Source organism: Pseudophryne corroboree, chromosome 4 (genome assembly GCF_028390025.1).
Source record: "Pseudophryne corroboree isolate aPseCor3 chromosome 4, aPseCor3.hap2, whole genome shotgun sequence".
Lineage (NCBI taxonomy): Eukaryota > Metazoa > Chordata > Amphibia > Anura > Myobatrachidae > Pseudophryne > Pseudophryne corroboree.
In genome coordinates this window covers 592,979,356-592,999,680 of record NC_086447.1, presented here as the reverse complement: position 1 = coordinate 592,999,680, position 20,325 = coordinate 592,979,356, and positions in this window count along the sequence as shown.

The window sequence follows — 20,325 nt, the reverse complement described above, 5'->3', positions numbered from 1 at the left end:
TCAAGAGAGGATTGTCTCGAGACACAAATCTGGGGAAGGGTACAAAAGATATCTGCTGCTTTGAAGGTCCCAATGAGCACAGTGGTCTCCATCATCCATAAATGGAAGAAGTTCAGAACCACCAGGACTCGTCCTAGAACTGGTCAGCCGTCTAAACTGAGCGATTGGGGGGGGAGGGGCTTAGTCATGAAGGTGACCAAGAACCCGATGGTCACTCTGTCAGAGCTACAGCATTCCTCTGTGGAGAGAGGAGAACCTTCCAGAAGGATAACCATCTCTGCAGCAAACCACCAATCAGGCCTTTATGGTAGAGTGGCCAGATGGAAGCCACTACTTACTAAAAAAAGCACATGGCAGCCTGCCTGGAGTTTGCCAAAATACACCTAAATGACTCTCAGGCCATGAGAAACAAAATTCTCTGGTCTGATGAGACAAAGATTGAACTCTTTGGTGTGAGTGCCAGGTGTCATGTTTGGAGGAAACCAGGCACCGCTCATCACCAGGCCAATACCATCCCTACAGTGAAGCATGGTGGTGGCAGCATCATGCTGTGGGGATGTTTTTCAGCAGCAGGAAATGGGAGACTAGTCAGGATAGAGGGAAAGAGGAATGCAGCAATGTACAGAGACATCATGGATGAAAACCTGCTCCAGACCGCTCTTGACCTCAGACTAGGGCGATGGTTCATCTTTCAGCAGGACAACGACCCTAAGCACACAGCCAAGATATTAAAGGAGTGGCTTCAGGACAACTTTGTGAATGTCCTTGAGTGGCCCAGCCAGAGCCCAGACTTGAATACGTTTGAACATCTCTGGATAGATCTGAAAATGGCTGTGCACTGACGCTTCCCATCCAAACTGATTTTCTTGAAAGGTGCTGCAAAGAGGCATGGGGCAAAACTGGCCAAAGATAGGTGTGCCAAGCTTGTGGCATCATATTCAAAAAAATTTGAGGCTATAGTTACTGCCAAAGGTGCATCAACAAAGTATTGAGCCAAGGCTGTGAATATAATGTACATGTGATTTCTTAGTTTTTTATTTTTAATAAATTAGCAAAAATCTAAAAAATAAATTTCTGCCGCAGGTTACATTGGTTTCCACAAGGAAACATTGGGGGTGTAGAGTGGATCTTGATCCAGAGGCAGCAACAGGTTAAAGCTTTAGGATGTCCCAGGATGCATTGGGGCCACCTCTACAACCCTGCCTCCAGGCACCATGAGCCCAGTTTCAAGTTGGTGCCTGCAACAGCAGGTCACTTAACAGGGGGCCTGCACTAGGCAGCCCTGAAAAGCTTTCTAAGAAGACTTCAAGGGCCGCAGCGCTGTTATGTCAACGTGACATTTACTTCTGCGGCTCCATCACCTCCCAAGTGGTGTCGAATACTCCCGCGGCCTATTCCTGGGTACTTGCGGTGGAGGCGCTCCGGCTTTAGGCACATGGTCTCAGACACTCTCCTGGTTCGTGTGGCTTCTATGGGGAGGCGGTAAGAGGGTCCCCCAGGCGGGACCCACCATTAAATCACATTCCACCCGTGACCTAAGGAGACGGGTTGTGGCGCTGGCGAGTACACTGTCGCAGGGCAGGGTCCCCACTAGACCACTGGGACGTATTGAGTACAGGTCGGGTGTACTAACACCCCATTTAATAAGGCTCACAGTACTTGGGGTGGAAGTCCAGCATACGGGAGTTGGCGCTTGACCTGTAGCCCCGGCCCAGGGTGCCATCTACTGCAGATTTTCCCACCCTGGAGCTGCCTCACACTCTCCCTAACTCGCTGACGGACGCTGGGCACTATCTTCTGAGCATAGAGCGGCTGGTCTCCAGGACTGCAGGGCAAGATCTCCCTTGTAAATCCGCCTGTATACAGTGCTGTGACTTTACAAATACTTGAGTATTCTACAGTACATGTCTTTATACCAGGGCTGGCCAAACCAGTCCTCGAGATCTACCAACAGTTCATGTTTTCCAGGCCTCCTGGAGATCTGTAGAATTGTCAGTTAGGAATGAATGCAGCACATCTTAATTAGTAATGACTACACCTGTGCACCAGCTGGGTGGTCTGGAAAATGTGAACTGTTAGTAGATCTCGAGGACTGGTTTGGCCAGCCCTGCTTTATACAGACAGCGTTAGTTAAGAAAGAGTGCACCTATTACAGGGTATATTGTACGACTATTCTGATATATACCTCCGGTCTAGGACCGTGCTGTGTCATATATGAATCTGTACATATACTAGTCCAGTGCAGTTTTATTGTCATAATAATTATTTGCATTGCCTGTGACTGTGTGTGCCTGTATCTGCTTTGTGTTTTCACATTCAGTGTTTCCCAGATATATCTATCACTATATTCTGTACCCTAAGGGAATATGTGCATCTGGGACATATATATAGTGCATCACAGTATTTACCGATTATGTGTATTCTACTGTGTACTCAGTCACATAATACCGGATTTATTTGCAGGTGTTGTGTACTGTGTATTCAGTCACATACTAACTGATTTATTTGCAGGTATTGTACTCTATCTAGCTATATCCTACTAAGCTGCTCTGTTGCATTTGTGTACAATGTATAACAAGAAGGGCAGTAAGTCTGTGGACGCTCCTGCATCATGCAGAGCATGCGCCAAAGATTTACCTGAGGGGGAAGTTTTGTATGATGGTCTGTGTACTATGTGTCGTACAATCAGTCTGCAGCTCCTGTAACCAATCGGGAGCCACCCTGGGCTGCATTCACAAACCTACTGGGTACTCTGGTGGAATGCCTTACGCCCCCTATGGGACCACCTTGTGCCATTACAGCCACAAATTGTCCCTATAGTTAATCCACCTTGGGTGGAAAGTTTGTCTAACCAGTTGCAGCATTTAAATCAATCCTTAGTCAGACAAAACTCTACTCCAGGTCACTCCTGTGTCTCTGGGTCATCTCGGCAGGCTGCTTCCTCCTCACAATCCACAAATCTCTCAGAGGTTTCATCTGAAGAAGAGGGGGAGCATACTGTCCTGTCAGTCACTGAATCAGGTGTTTCTGAGGAGGATTCTCCATTGCAAGTTGATGTCCCTGCCCTAGTGGTTGCTATTAAGCAAATCCTACAAATCACTGATGATGAGGATTCCACTACTGTGGCTAAGAAAACTGATATGTTTAAATGGCAGAAGGGGGTTAAAAATCTATTACTCCATTCTGACCATTTGATGGATATCAGGCAGGAACCCTGGTCTAATCCAGGGAAGAAATTCCCTCTGTCTAAACGGGCCTTGGCTCGCTATCCTCTCCCTGCAGAGTTATGTAACAAGTGGGAAATTTCACCGCCGGTGGATTCTCATGTCACCCGCTTAGTAGTCTCATCTACTCTGCCTGTCACCACTGTCACTTCACTGAAGGAACCGACAGATAAGCACGTGAAGGGATTCCTGAAATCTATTTACTCCCTTACAGGTGTTGTACAGATATCCCACTATTGCAGCCTCTTTGGTTGCAAAAGGTATTGAAGCATGGGTTCAGGCATTAGAGGAAGAGCTGCCCGAGGATATATCTGACAATGCCAGACAATACCTGTCTCACATTACCACCAGCGCCTATTACATTCGGGAGGCATCCTCTGAAACGGGTGTGTTGGCAGCCAAGGCATCGACTACGTCTGTCCTGGCTTGCTGTATTCTGCGGTTGAGGTCATGGAAGGTGTACCTAGACTCCAATAAGACCTTGGAGGTGCTCCCCTCTAAGCGGGACATTTTGTTTGGGGAAGACCTAAATAAAATTGTGTCTGGACTGGTGGCTGCGAAGACTGCCTTTCTCCCTAACACTACTCCTTTTGCACAGAAGGCTAAAGGTACCACTTTTCATTTTTTTCGGTCTCAAGGGAAAGCAAAAGTTCAGGCATACCTGAGACAATCTCGTGCTCCTAAAACCACTAAGCCCAAGGCAAAGCAGTCCTGGGCGGCCCTGCTTCTAAACAAGACAAGCCTGCTGCATGACGGGGCAGTTTTCCCCCTGGGAGACCCAGGGTGGGAGGCTGAATTCTGTAGTTCTCCCAGGTCTGGTTAAAGACCACTTTAGATGCATGGGTGTGGGAAGTTGTCTCTCACAGGTACGCAATCTCCTTCAAGAGACGTCCTACTTGCCAGTTTTGCACCACAGTTATCCCTTCGGACCCATCAGAGGTGCAAGCTCTGCAAAAGGTTGTGAGTTTTCTCCTGAATACAGGAGTAGTAGTGACAGTACCTCTGTCCCACAGAAGCAGAGGTTACTACTCAACCCTGTTTCTAGTTCCTAAACCTAATGGGTCTTTCTGGCCTTTCCTCAACCTCAAATCACTGAACAAGTTTCTGAGAGTGTCCAAGTTCTATATGGAAACACTGCGCTCAATTGTACTGGCTATGAAACCCGGAGACTATATGGTATCCCTGGATATTCAGGATGCATACCTGCATAAACCTATTACCATGTCGCATCAGCAGTATCTGCGGTTTGCTATTGGCAACCTTCACTATCCGTTCCAGGCTCTGCAATTTGGACTGCCTACGGCTCCTCGGATCTTCACCAAGGTCATGGCCATAATGATGGCCCATCTCCATTGCCAGGGAGTCAGGATCCTGCTGTATCTGGCCGACTTGCTGATTCTGGCAAACTCCCACGATGTCCTCCTCAGTCATTTGCAACTGACAGTAAGCTTCCTACAATCCCATGGGTGGCTCATCAATTAGAAGAAATCCTCGCTGATCCCAGCTCAGAGCATGGTGCACCTGGGAACACTTCTGGACACACACAGTCAGTGGCTGTTTCGGTCTCCAGAAAAAGTCCTGAGACTTTGAGACAGGATAAGATGCTTCCTTAGTTTCCCCAGAGTGCCGATACACTCGGCGATGCAAGTACTTGGCTTGATGGTTTTGGCATTCGACATGGTAGAGTACGTTCAATTTCACTCCTGCCCTCTACAGAGATTAATACTTTCCAAGTGGGATGGCCTACCTCATCGGATCAGATCTTACATGATCACTTTGACTCCGGAGGTTCGTCTGTCGCTGACCTGGTGGCTCCAGGACCAGCAGTTGAGCAGGGGCCGTCCGTTCTGGATCGACAACTGGGACCTGCTGACAACAGATGCAAGTCTGAGGGGATGGGGTGTGGTGTTGGAGCAACACTCTTTTCAGGTTCGTTTGACCAAGGAGGAATCACTCCTCCCAATAAACATTCTGGAGTTGCTGGCGGTGTTTAATGCATTGTCCCTCACCCTGCCTCTGTGACAGAACAGGCCGGTTCAAATACGGTCATACAATGCTACCACGGTGGCACTCGAAGCCACATGGCTATAATGGAAATGTTAAAGATCCTTTGTTGGGCGGAACTCCATCTGCCAGCAATATCGGCAGTGTTCTTACCAGGTGTGCTAAAGTGGGAAGTGGACTTCCTCAGTCGCAAGGGCATGCACGCTGGAGTGTGGAGTCTTCATGCAAAATTCTTTCAACTCCTAGTGGACAAGTGGGGCCTACCAGATGTAGACCTGATGGCATCTCGACAACATCACAAGGTTCTGGTCTTCGGATCAGGGATCCTCGAGCAGCATTCGTGGTCACACTAGCAATTCCATGGAACTTTTGGCTGCCCTACGTGTTCCCTCCAGTGTCACTCCTGCCCAGGGTCCTTCGGAAGTTCTAACAAGAAAGAGGAACACTACTTCTAGTCGCTTCAGCGTGGCCCAGACAGCATTGGTTCTCAGACCTGCATGGTTTATCGAAAGAGCATCCTCTTCTACTTCCTCAGCGCCAAGACCTCCTCGTACAAGGCCCTTGTTTTTATCTGGACCTGGCCAGGCTTGCTTTGAAGGCATGGCTCTTGAAGCATCACTCCTGAGGGCCAAAGGATTCTCTGAGGCTGTCATCTAAACTATGTTGAAAGTCTGCAAACTGGCACTTGCCTGGAGTTATTACAAGGTCTGGAATTCTTACTTCACCTGGTGTGCTGACAAGAATTATGATGCATACAGATTAAGAACTACCAGAATTCTGGATTTTCTGCAACGCGGCCTGGATTTAGGCCTTCGTCTGGCCTTCCTCAAGGTTCACATATCTGCCTTGTCATATTGGTTTCAGAGAAAAAATGCATCTATACCTGACGTTCATACATTAACTCAGGGTGTCTTATGTATTCAGCCTCCCTATGTCCCTCCTGTGGCTCCATGGGATCTGTCTGTTGTCATGAATGCCCTGCAAGAGTCTTCATTTGAACCTCTTGAGTTGGTGGACCTTAAATGGCTTATGGCCACGGTCTTGTTTTTACTGGCTATTGCCTCTGCTAGAAGGGTGTCGGACTTAGGCGCTTTGTCCTGTCATCCACCCTTTCTGATATTTCACTGTGACCGGGCACCCAGGTTATTTGCCTAAGGTGGTGTCCTCTTTTCACCTTAACCAAGAGATTGTGGTTCCGGCCTTTATCTCTTCTGATTTGTCCTCTAAAGAGCTGTCGTTGGATGTGGTAAGGGCTCTCTGTATATATGTGGAGAGGACTGCCTCTATCAGGAGGTCAGATTCCCTTTTTGTCATGTTTGGTTTTCACAAACGTGGCTGGCCTGCGAATAAGCAAACCTTGTCCAGATGAAATAGAATGATGATTGCACAAGCTTATGCGCAGGCTGTACTCCCAGCTCCTGCTGCTATTAATTCCCATTCTACTCGCTCTGTTGGACCTTCTTGGGCGGCCCACCGTGGAGCGTCCGCAGAACAATTGTGCAAGGCAGCTATATGGTCATCTGTGAACATGTTTATTAGGTTCTATGCCTTTGATACTTCCACCTCCCAGGATGCTTCCCTTGGAAACCAATGTAACCTGCTGCAGAAAAGTAGAGTTATGGTAGACTTACCATTGTTAACTCTTTCTGTGAGGTACATTGGGTTCCACAGGGATCCCACCCTGATGCACCTAGCATCTATGGGTTTGTATGGCATTAGCCACTGGTCCCTTCTCCTGTTGTTAGTCACATAGAACCACATTCTCACATCTACCTTCTCTCTTACCTGCTCCTGCATTGGACTGGTTAACAAAACTGGGCTCACGTTGCCTGGAGGTGAGGTTGTAGAGGAAGCCTGTTGGTGCCTCTGGATAAAGGTCCACTTTACACCCCCAATGTTTCCCTGTGGTACCTAATGTACCTCGCAGAAAGAGAGTTATCAATGGTAAGTTTACCATAACTCTCCTTTTTTCATGTTGTCATGGGGTATTGTGTATAGAAGTTTGAGGGAAAAAATGACTTTATTCCATTTTGGAATAAGGCTGTAACATAACAAAATTTGGAAAAAGTGAAGCGACGTGAATAGTTTCTGGACCCACTGTATATATGTATGTATGATTTTATATATATATATATATATATATATATATATATATATATATATATATATATATATATATATATATGTGTGTGTTTTATAAATATATATATATTATATATAAATACAGCAGCAGCCAGCACTCACATATAGAGATGATTTGCTCAGGTGCCCGAAATGTTGACCTGGATATTACAACTCTTTTTGACCACTATTGTCTCTGAGTGCCGTTCATCTGTGAACTTACCTTAACTCACAAAAATTGGATTTATGATTTCAGCAGATTCATCTTCATTCAGAACTTTTTCAAGTTTAAGACACCTTCTACTCATAATCGGGTAGGATTGATATGGGGACAATATTTGCTCCCAGTTTTGCCAATCCCTTGATAGAAAGCTGGGTGGAACAGCATACTTATTCAAAATACCTGGCTTCTAGCCATCTGACATTTCACAAACGTTATATTGCCAACATCTTTATCATTTGAGAGGGAGGTGGAGACTTTTGGGAATTTTTTTCAACAGATATCAGTCAATAACTATAATCTGAAATTCACACATCATATTAGCAATGAAAAAATAGAATTTTTGAAATTGAACTTATCAGGTAAGGAGAAGCTTATCACTATTTGCAATTAAATTATGGAGGTAGACACCAATGCCTATCTACACTTCAAACACTGCCATGCAAGGAACTGGAACACCAGCATTCCATATTCATAGTTTTATAAAATTAAGCATTATTGCAGCACTCCACAAGATTGTGAGGAACAACTGGTTGCTTCCACTGAAAGATTCAAAGAGAGACAACACCTGGAAACATTCATACAAGAAGTGCTGAAAAATACTAAGAAAACAGAAAGAGCTAAACTGCTAATTAAGAGACCTCAAAAGAAAGAAGACAAAATCACCTCCTTTATCACTACAAATAACTACCAAAAAAACCTAGTCAAGAAATCTTTTAACCAGCACTGGAATGTCTTACTGATGGATCCCATCCTGAGAGTCCTACCTCCTTGGCCAAAGATTGTCCCCGGGAAGACTCAAAATCTGAAAAAAAATATTGGCACCCAGTCTCCTAAGAAGTAAAAAGTCATCTGGACACAATTCTTTAAATACAGTAAATGCAAGGATGTTACAAATGTGGTAGTAACAATGAATACTGTATTAAAGACTTTGGGGTACATTTATTAAGATGGGTGTTTGAATTAAGATGGGATGACCTATCAGATTCTACTTCTCATTTACCTATCACCTTCTAGAAGATAGTACATGGAATCTGATTGGTTGCTATGGGCAACATCCCATCTTAAATAGCACTCGCATCTTATTAAATTTACCCCTTTGTTAGTTGCAACTTAATGGTGATATATTTACTTGAGTGCAAATGTGGTTTTAAATCTGTGGTTTAAAACCAATGGAATTTGAAAGTTTTGCATAAAAGAACATGTTCACTATATTTAAAATAACATAGTAGATCATGCAGTATCTAAACACTTCCTTGAGAAACATAATTCCACAATGGATGACATTACTTTTACAGCTATTGAACTGGTCAAGCATGGAGAAAGAAAGAGAGACATATTGAATAACCTTTTCAAAAGAGATTTTCTGGATCTTTGCACTCCACACAATGTCTCGCCTTTTTTTTGAAATTGCACCATGTTTCTGACTAATATATACTAGCTGAATACCCGTGCCCCTCCATCAAACTGCCCGAGAACACACCAAAACAACAAACAGATTTTATTGTACGGGAATCTGTAGTCTTTGTGTCTTATTTTCTGGCCATGGATATACCTAAAATTAACTGGTTAGTTTATCATAGAAGATCAGCAATTAGACTTACAACACCTCCTGGCAGGCCTTTCCCAGATTGATGCTGTCAAAAGGCCGGAACTGAGAATAATCTGCCTCCGTCTCTGCCCTGTCCCACCTCTGATGCTGTCCTGCTCAGGGCTGTAAATGCTGGGATGACCGTTTAAGCCTCATCCGCTGTAGGTTAAATATGTAGAGTTTGCAGGGATAGGCTGACTTTATTCCAAAGGGCCCTAGGTCTCCTTGCTTAACTTCTCGCTCTCCTTAGGGTTCTACCTTTGAGGTTAAAAGGAGAAATATTTTTGCAGAACACTTAAGGTCACTGGGAGAGTTGTCTGTAGGGGCCGTCTTAACAGCAGTGCAGGCCCCTGGGTAAAGCAATGCACTGGGGCCCCTACCCATCCACCAGCTGTAGGGGTGGGGGGTGCTATCAGCAGCAGCTTTGATGTTCTGACAGGGGCTGTCTGGCAACTTTTAGCCTGGGGGGCAAGTCCAGAGCACTGGCCCATAAGTAATGGCGCCATCTTAAATGGAGTTTTTTTTTATTTAAAAAATATTTATTAATAAAAAAAAATTAGGCCTGGTGTAAATTATCCCAAAGATACTTTATTATAAATTTGTCAGTGCGGCCGCGGCTTCAGCAGAGCTGTGTAGTGCAAGGGTGGCCAACCAGTCAGTGGCAAAGAGCCTGAAAAGATCTGTAGTCAAGGGCAAGAGCCATATCATGCACGCGCCGAAAGTGCGCAAGCAAAAATGGGGGCGTGGCATAGTTGTCACAAAGCCACACCCCATTTTTATGCACACCTTTCGGTTTGACATTTGTAGGAGTGTGACCTTGTGTCATAACCCCATTTTTAGTCATGTTGTACAGTGCCACATACAAATAAAGCCCCTGTACAGTGCCACATACTTATAAAAACACCAAAAAATGGGTGCCTCCACAGTGCCAAATACATATATGTCCTCACAGTGCCAGATACATATATTCCTCCACAGTGCCAGATACATATATGCCCCCACAGTGCCAGATACATATATGTCCCCATAGTGCCAGATATGCCCCCACTGCCAGATATACACATGTCCCCCCAGTGTAAGATACACATGTCCCCCCAGTGGCAGATCTGCCCCCAGTGATATACACATGCCCCCCCCAGTGCCAGATATGCTCACAGTGCCAGATACACGTCCCCCCAGTGCCAAATATGCCCCCAATGTCAGCTACATGTCTCCCCAGTGCCAGATATGCACCCACTGCCAGCTACACATCTCCCCAGTGCCAGATATGCCCCCCATTGCCAGATACATGTCCCCCCCAGTGCCAGATATGCCCCCAGTGCCAGAAACACATGTCCCCCCCCAGTGCCAGATATGCCCCCAGTGCCAGATATGCCCCCAGTGTAAGATGCACATGTCCTCACACTGCACCCCCCTAAGTGCTGCTCACCGCCACGCTGCTGCTCTGCTCAGTCTGCTGGTTGTAAGGGGAGGAGAGTGCAGCGTGTGCCTCTCTTGCCCCTCAGTCTCCACTCTCTCTGGTGGCATTGATTCTCTCTAATTAGGCGCCGGTCCATGAGCCAATCAGAATTCGTGGACCAGCAGCTAAGACTCCTGATTGGCTGCCGGTACACAAGCTCATGTGCCGGCACCAGGCACTGCAGACTAGGGCAGTGGGAGGCGCCGCGGGAGCATATGAGCCGCATGCAGAGATAGAAAGAGCCGCATAAGGCTCGGGAGCCGCAGGTTGGCCACCGCTGGTGTAGTGGAAGGTGGCGGCTGGCCTGTGACCCTTGGCAGTAGTGTGGCCCAGGGGGCACATGGCACCCTGCCCCCCCTGAGCCAGCCCGCCCTTGTGTCCCTGGAGCAGTAATTTCTGCTAATTGCTCCTTTACTGCACAGATGGTGGGAGATGGGGCGGGAGGGAGAACACTAAACTTTAAAGGGGGGCATTGGCCTGAATGAAGGGGCCCTGGTACGTGACTTACAGAGTGGTAGGGAGTGTTTAATATGCAGGGGTGGATAGTGGAGTGGGCTTCATATTCATTTTCTGGTGGGAGGGCATCTTGCATGACTGCAGATATCTCCAGTTCTTGGAAAGATTCTTTGCTCTCAATGGGATAAAAAAAAATTAAACAGTTCCACCTTTCAGGAGGTACTGGGGACTTGGGGATCAGCATTCAGGAGCCAGACCAATCCACTGATGAAAATATAAAACTGCATACCAGGCGTGTGGAGCTGGAGTAGGGACCAGATGCTGGAAGGCTAATATCTCTGATTTTGGGCATAGTAGAGACAAGCAGCCAGTATCCACCAAAAGGGGAGAGCCTCAGCTTTTAGAGTATGCCTTCGGAAAAACTCTGAATTAGACACAACCCAAGATAGCTGGCTGGGAACAGCAATTAACAGGCTCGGATGTGGACCACTGCTCTGAAATCAGTTATCTCTGGTTCCCTTATACTCCTGGGGCTTATGGGCAACTGGCCATTGAGCCCATACAAAAAGTCAGCCCTGCTGTCTGTATTTTTTACACAGCCAATACATTTAAGAGTCAAAATATCTACAGGTATTTCTCCTTTTCTCCTATTGCTCTCCGAGAGGTTTGGCAATGTTTAATTCAAGTGACAGGTTAACCTCTGATAATTGAGACACTATCTTCTCCTGACTGGAAGTAGGTTGGTTAAGTACTTATATCTGAAATCTATACATAAAAGTCAAATACCACTGACTCATCACAAAATCTCCTAAACCAGAAGGCTGGTCTTCCTTGCCAGTGGCAGTTGCAGAGCAGTCCACTATTAAATAGGGGAGCCAAACCCAGCGATATTTGACAGTGTTTAGAGGTGGCAGGTGATGTGGCTCCCCTATTTGAAAAGTGGATTTCTCTTCAACTGCCACTGGCAATGAAGTCCAGGCACAGAGCATTTTGTCCTCCCCCCTCCGTGACTTTGTATCACCGGCACCATGCATTTTTTTTTATATAGCCCCGGCTGGGTAGGCTGTCTTAACTCTCCTCTGTGAGGGGGGAATTCCCAATAATCATCTCACCCCTTTTAACCCCTTTGTGGGTGGAATTTTGAAAAATCCATTCGTAGTGGGTGCCTACATCACAAAAGCAAGCTACTGTCCAAATTTCAAGTTCCTAGTCCTTATGGTTCAGGAGATTTTGTAATGAGTCAATGGTATATTCTTTCTTCACAACTTTTTAAGCTATTTTACTTAATCCTTTAAAGTTTAGCCTAACCTTTTTTTTCCTGCATATAGAAACAGAATTTGATGGCAGATAAAAAGCTTGCCCCAAATACATGTACATGTACACACTTACACACTAGGGCTCAATTAACCTACCAGTATATTTTTGGATTGTGGTAATTATCCGGAGTATTAAGAGGAAACCCATGCAAGCACAGTGCTGTGAGATGTAAAGCTAACCATTACACCATTCCTCACTTTAAATATCTACACATTGGTCACCTTAATATATATGTCTCGGCATATAATGACAATTTCGATTTAGATTTTCTTATTTCTATTCACATTAAAACAGGTCTGTGGATAATTGGGGATGCAGTCAAAATACCTGCTGTTGGGACCATGGCAGTCAGGAGACCTACCTTGGAATCCCAACAGCTGACATTTTTACCTGTGGTTGGAATACAGACACCAGCCCGTAATTCCCACTCAGTTTGTGGGTCCAGGCCACCAACAGAGTTGGAATAGAACCTGTGGTGAGCAAAGCTCGCCACCAGGCCCAATGCATGGCAAGCGGCCTCGCTGCCGGTATTCCAGCAGACGTGATACCGCTGTCAGGATACCGACAGCTCGCATCCCGTTAGCCAGTATTAACATCCGCATTGTACTATGGAGCTTTCCATATGTTTTTGGATCATTTAAAATAGCCACATGAACAATGGGTATGGAGTCCTTCATTATAATGGCTGCATTGCGTATCACAAAAGTTCATATGGCCACTGTGTGTACCACTGAACCAGAAGTCCCGGATTAAAGCTATATTCTGAAAGCGCACCTTCTGGCTTGGACTCCTGATGCTTTAGGTGTAAACACTGAAGAAAAAAAGTCCCCCACAAGCAGTACAGCATAGCTGAGTAACCAGTAGTGGCAAATGTCAGTCATGGAACCACCAGGGAATAATTGATGTCATCGGCCAAGATGGCTGGGCCTGTGCATTCTAACTGCGTTCCAACTACTGTATATTTCTTGCACTACCTATGCCCCCTTAGTATACCTTATGCCTACATATATATTTCTGCACTTGTTAACACCTTCTAAGCAGTTTTATTGTGAACTCTAACATTTTGAAATAGGAAGTGATGTCATATTGCTTGTCCATGTGTGGTCTCCATCTTTAATTATTATGTAGGTATAAATATAGTTCTCCAGCCCTTTATCTCTATCCCCATGATGAAGTCTTATTGTTAAAGATGAAACGTGTTGGAACTATTGTAACTGGACATCCTCCAAAGGACAGATAATCTCATATATGTTTTTATCTTGTATGTGTGTTGTTGTTTTTTTACCATTTGTGTGTCACGGTGAGATTTTTATTGTGGGATTAATATGTCCCTAATTGAGGTTGTGTACAGTCTTACTCTATGGTAAGCTTGCTGTGTTAAAATGATACACACTATGTTGCATTTCTTTTCTATAATACCCTGATTTTCCTGGTGGTCACGTGACTGAAGATATCATTAACAGATAAGTAGTGGTTCTAATCATTATTTTTGATCCACTTTTCCACTGGGTGTTTCATAACTATTTATTCATTAGGTGCTACACATTCTCCACTTTTAAATATATATAGCACATAGCACATATCTGGAAACCCAGCCCTACAAATCCTGTGTTTGCCCCTGGAAAGAATGCGGACACAAGCCTCAAGGTACTGAAGGAACAGGGTGAGCCATTGGCACAGCTCTATCCTGCGGTACCGAATGGAAGGCAAACTGCACTGGTTTCTGTTGCCTGGAGCAGGCGACATCAAGAGCTGGGTCTGCAGCTCAAAGGAGGTCTAGTACTGGAAGTTTCCTCCATTCATTAACTTCCAACTTAGCCATATTAGACTGATTCAGCTTCCTTCTCCGAGCAGGAGGCGCCCATAGGAATACAGAAGGTGGACACTGAAAAAGACTGACAGCTGCTGTCTGGGAGCCAGATGCTAAAGAGCGAAAGGCAGAGCCGGTCAGTCAGCTGAGGCTCTCACTGCTCTTCAGTTGAGTGAAAATGAAAAATCAGACCTTCCAACAAAGTAAATTAGGAACAGAAAGTTAAATAAATATGGGGTAGATTGATATCATTAAGGATAGATTCATTACAGATTAACCCCTTCATCAGGGCCGTAACTAGGTGTGTACGGAGGGAACACTGCACATAGCGCTGCAGGGCAGGGGGTGCTGTTAGCATCTCTTGTCAATAATCTGTTTTAATTACTTTCACTTGCAGCTTCCGCCCCTTTTTAAAGCCCAGAATTTCCTGATGGCCCTTGTCTCCTACCCTGTCCCCTTTTGTTGCTAATACATATACAACATTCATAAATTTCTTTGTTATTCAGTCACACCGTCCTTTATTACATATCAAGATGCTGACATACCGGGATTCGAACACATTGCCTGTGGCATTGCAGTCAGACAGTATATTCATTGAGCTATCTGCCCTTACATAGAAAGCTAAATAATTCTAAACTAGAGCATTCTAACTATTTGAAGCTTACTGTACTTCGGGGGTAATTCAGACCTGATAGTAGCAGCAAATTTGTTAGCAGTTGGGCAAAACCATGTGCACTGCAGGTGTAGCAGATATAACATTTGCAGAGAGAGTTAGATTTGGTTGGGCTATTTTGTTTCTGTGCAGAGTAAATAAATCCTGCTTTATTTTTACACTGAAATTTAGATTTCAGGTTGAACACACCCCACCCAAATCTAACTCTTTCTGCACATGTTAAATCCCCCCCCCCTTCCACCCTCCTGCAGTGCACATGGTTTTGCCCAACTGCTAACAAATTTGCTGCTATGATCAGGTCTGAATTACCCCCTTTGTATGTTGTAAAAAAATGATCAGCATGAATGTGGTATAAAGACTACTTGTGTACAAATCCATGTTCTTGCAGTGGTCTATAAATGTGTGTGTGCAATATATATATATATATATATATATATATATATCATAGCATGGGCTTTCTCTGGGATCAATCTTGTCATGCCACTTCCTCATGAGGCATGCGACATATGTGCCTATTGGAAAAATGGGTGGAAAAGGGGCCCCAATTCTCTCTCTGGCATAGGGCACCAAAATTCTAGTTACGACTCTGCCCTTCATTGCTTATGAATCCATTGATTGCCGTCATCAACCAGGTTGGAAGACCCAGTAACCTCTATATATCAGCAGTGCAGATCACCTTTTATTAACGTTAGAGCCATATGACTTATACCGAACTGACCCTTGTAAAAAGACCACTGAGACAGCATTGTAGTGTCACAGAAAAAGCGTCATTGGCCAGGATGGGCCAGCAGTAGTTGAAAGAAGATGAGGACCAGAGAGTTCTGCAGGTGGTGGGAAGCAAAGAGCTAAACAAAGCTCCCTACTGCATCCACTCCCAGCTTATTGGAAGTCGGTCATGGCCACCAGTAGTTTACCCCGCCTTCCTCTCTAGACCACCAGGTGTTGGGCATTAGGCCCGTGGGTAAAACCAGGTATGTGGAGCATGTTATGTTGGCAGAGGGCCCGTGCCACATGTCAATGTGACTATGCCTTAGGCCCAAGTCACTTTATGCATTCTAAGGTAGGCATACTGTATAATAGCCTGAGCCTCTAGTGACTGGCTGGGCATTAGACCCACTCCACTTTTTAGTAACAGATAGGGGGACCTACTTATGACATACAAGGGTACTACTGTGTGGCATAATGTGAATAAGGGGCTCTATTGTCTGTGTAATGTGTATAAGGGATGACACAGTGTGTAAAGTGAATAAGTGGCACTACGGTGCAGTGTAGTGTGGATAAGGTTGCATTACAGTGTACTGTTTGGTGTAATATGAATTGGTACTATTGTGTGGCCATGCCCCTTTATTTTTTATACATGTCATCCTGATTAAAGTATGGGGGGACACCAATTCATTTTCTGGCACAGGGCACCAAAATGTCTAGTTCAAGCTCTGGATTTATACTGTAGGTTTTAAAATTCCAATGAGGTTATTCTGTCGCTAGATATTGTAATTGTTGCCATGTAATTAGTATTAATAAAACTATTTTAAGAGAAAGCATAAAGATTAAGGTTTTATACTTGTCGTTGCTTGTATATGTGAAGTTGTAAATGTTTAAACTTTAACAGCTTTTCCATCTTCTAAACACTGAGATGATTGCTACTGTACCTTTGTCTTCAAATACAGAATTACAGGGAGGTACTTTGTACACAGGTACACAGTAAAAGTGGTTAGTGGGGAGTGTGTATACATGCAGACAGTGATAGAGAGGAGGGTTCTTGAAGAAATAGTAGTGCTGTAGCTGCCGCTAAAACAGGGGACCCACACGCTGGTAAAAGCTGAGCGGTGTGCAGAGAGGGGGACTTGCACGCTAGTAGAGTAAAGCTGTGTGCAGAGAGGGGCCCCTCATGGTGGAGAATGAGAGCCGTGTGCAGAGGAGGGGGGCATGCGCCGGTAGATGGGAGCATATAAAAAGTCGCTCCCACCAACGGATGTCAATCTGCTGTTCCCCTAGTTGGTGTATGCCCCTCAGTCTACAGTGCACTGCTGAAAAGAGCTGTATGCTGTAAACATACAGCAGCGCTGCTGGTACTGTTAGCATACCGTCACTGGGCATACCTGAGTCTGGAGCGGTGGCGGTGTGACAGGCGCTGCTGACTGAAGACAAATAAAGTGTCAGCAGGAGGAAGGCGACCCTCCAGGTCTGCAGTCCACTAGAGCGGCCAGAGCGGCGAGGAGCGGAAGCGGCAGCAGGAGCTCGAGTTGCTCCATAGCAACAGAGGGGAGCCAGTAGAAGCTAAGCCGATTTCCTGTATAGCTGAGGCGGGGCATTGCAGTATAGAGGTACCACCTGCAGCAGGGACGAAGCAGTTTAAGCCTATCAGAAAGCCAGGGGAGGAGTCAGGGGAGCACCACACAGCGACAGCAGCACAGCCAAGGAGGTGTAAGTGAAAACCCAGTTACCTGCACCGCACTCAGCATCATAGGCTGCAATAGATACTCTGCCTTAATTGATCAGGAGGCAGCAGATAATAGCTCAAAGTGGCATAAGCCAGTACCAAGTTTTCAGTAGTCATACCTGTAACTGAGTGGCATAATATATGGGAAGCCCAGTACAGGTAGCTGTTATAGCCATTAAGACACTTATGCTATTAAATGAGCACATCGAACTATAAAGACATTTAATGCTTACGTCAACATTTGCTATAAATCTCAGCCCTGCATTAGTTTGAGGAGGGAAAGACATTAATACTCAGACAGGGGTGAAAATCACAGCCCCTTATAGGCTATAAATTGAATGAATCTCAGGGAGCCAAGAACATAGTGGCTTTCAGAAGTAAGTGGAACTTGAGTTCAGCGTGTTCATGGAGACTGAGCATTTATAAGAAGTAGTGATAACTGATTGCAGTAAATGCAGGGGAGATTAAATACTGTAACACTAAAGGGGGGGTACACACGGAGAGATCCGTGTTCAAAATCTAAGCAATCTGACTAGATTGCTTAGATTTTAAGCACGGATCTGTCGTGTGTATGCCCCCCAGGGATAGCGATGTACGGCCCCGCACATCGCTATCGCCGGTGCTAGATTGAGCCTGCAGGCTCTATTAAGCGGGTCGCTCACTTCAGCGCTGTGTAAAGTGAGTGTGTGTCCACCACCTTCGCTCAGCACACATTGCGCTGTGCTGAGCCGGGGGAGAGATATGTGCTGAGCGGTCTGTGTTAAGATCGCTCAGCACACATCTCTCCTGTCAATACTGACCTTAAGGGGGACATGTGCTAAGCAGTGATAAAAGAGGAGAAGTGGGCCAGTGGAGAAGTTGCCCATGGAAACCAATCAGCATTGACATAACATTTATAATTTGCATACTCTAACCGTATACAGAGCAGCTGATTGGTTGCCATGAGCTCACTTCTCCACTTTTATCACTGCTTAGTACATGTCCCCCTATGTCTGCTGACATAGAGGAGATTAGACTATAGCCATGTACATGTTTGGATTCGTATGAACCAAGCACTGAAGCTAAGTTATTGTTTGCCAGTTTAAATTTTGTATGCATATACAGTAAAGCCATAAGTAAAGAACTGGTACTCTAACGGTACTGGATAATTACACTGGACTATTCTGAGTTATGCAGAGGCACCTCAGAGAACTTTAAACCTTGATGCAATTCATCAAGTGCCTAGTAAGGACTTTTCATATGGGATATTATAAATTTGAACATTGCAGGAAAAGGTTAGAACACACTGTTCTTCATTAGTCCATATCTATAAATGTCTCCATTCAATTCAAGTGGATACAACTATTAGATATAAACATCCAACTCTCCAGGAGTTTTTGCAGTGTCAAACTGTGACAGTAATGTTTCACTCACCCCTTTTCCACTAGCTCCTTAAAACATGGGTAAATGCGCAGGGGCGCGCATTTACCCGTGTTTTTTCTAGTGGAAACGGGTCCCCTGGCAAATTCCTGGATCAAGTGATCCGGGAATCCTACCCGGGTAGCTAGCCAGGTTGAACACGTGTTCAACCCAGCTAGCTGTCTAGTGTGAACGGGAGCCGTGTTGAGGCGACACGGCTCCCGTTCACAGTGTATAGGGAGGGCGGCGCTGGGAGATCATGTGATCTCCCAGCGCCGCCCCTGCCGCGTCACTAGCAGTGTCACCAACCCGGCAATATGCCGGGTTGGTGAGCGCTGCTGAAAGGGGTCTGTAGCACGGGTCGCAGCCGTGTCAGGCGACACGGCTGCGACCCGTGCTTATAGTGGAAAAGGGGTATAAGTAAAGTAAAGGAGACTGTTGCAAAAAGTACATACTGTAGGCATAATGTTTTCCTCAGCTAAGGAGATAAATGAGTAGCAAAATACTGTGATTAACATAAGGTAAAGCTATTTGTGTTTCCATGTACTGAGAGATCCTTCATATAAGATATAGGTACAACACTATCCCAGAAGCAGCTAGATGATATGTAAACAACCTATGGAACTGATCTAATTACAGAGAATTTAGGAGCATCACAAAATACCTAAGGAGTTTATTATATATATATATATATATATATATATATATATATATATATATATAATAAAAAACAGTTTCCCAAGTGCGCTAAATAAGACTGTATCTACAATGATTCTTCCAGTGTTGTTTCCATAAGTCAGAATTGAATACTGGCGAAGATTTGTATCTGGGAACCTGTAACGGACACCCCTCACCAAGATGGTCACCTAAACAAGAGGCCCAAGGCCAATTAGTAAAAAATTGTTTTAATAACACATGTTAAAACAAATACAGTTTTTACATAAAATTCCTCATATAGTGTTTACAAAGATGTATTTAAAATGATGACAATAAAGGATATCCAGTATGTTCGTTGTGTGGTCTTTAAATCTAGATAAAATCAAAAAAGTGTAAAAAGTAACTTGCGCCCTAGCTTCAACTCGGCAGATCACCAAAAAAGAGCACCACTCCTTTATAGATACAATAGAAATACAGAGGCGATCTCCCAGCGATGCTATTATACGTTCCAAATCCGTGTGTATTCCTGTTCCTCAAACAGAGAACATAATATACGACATGTTCATTAGCAGATAGCAAGTATTTCCACAGATGACTTCCAAGGTCACTTTCTTTCAGTGAGTGACCTGTACTAAATGAGATGCATTCCCATAAAGGTTTCTTTCACACTTCATATACCAACAGCCTTCTATCACACGGTCTATTAGTACCAGGCTTACCTTTAGGATAAGCCCTATATGCACTGAAAGGTATCTTTTCCAGTCCTAGTTGATGTCTGGACTTCCGTTACCTCCCCAGGAATGGCTCCAAATGACAGTAACGTCTATTTTATTCCAATTATTTAAATCTAGATACTCCCTCACCTTTTTCAAGGTGCGAGCTTCACAAACTATGCTGGAAACTCCTGACTGACAAACCCAATGCATTTCGTCTTATCGACTTCATCAGGGGTAAC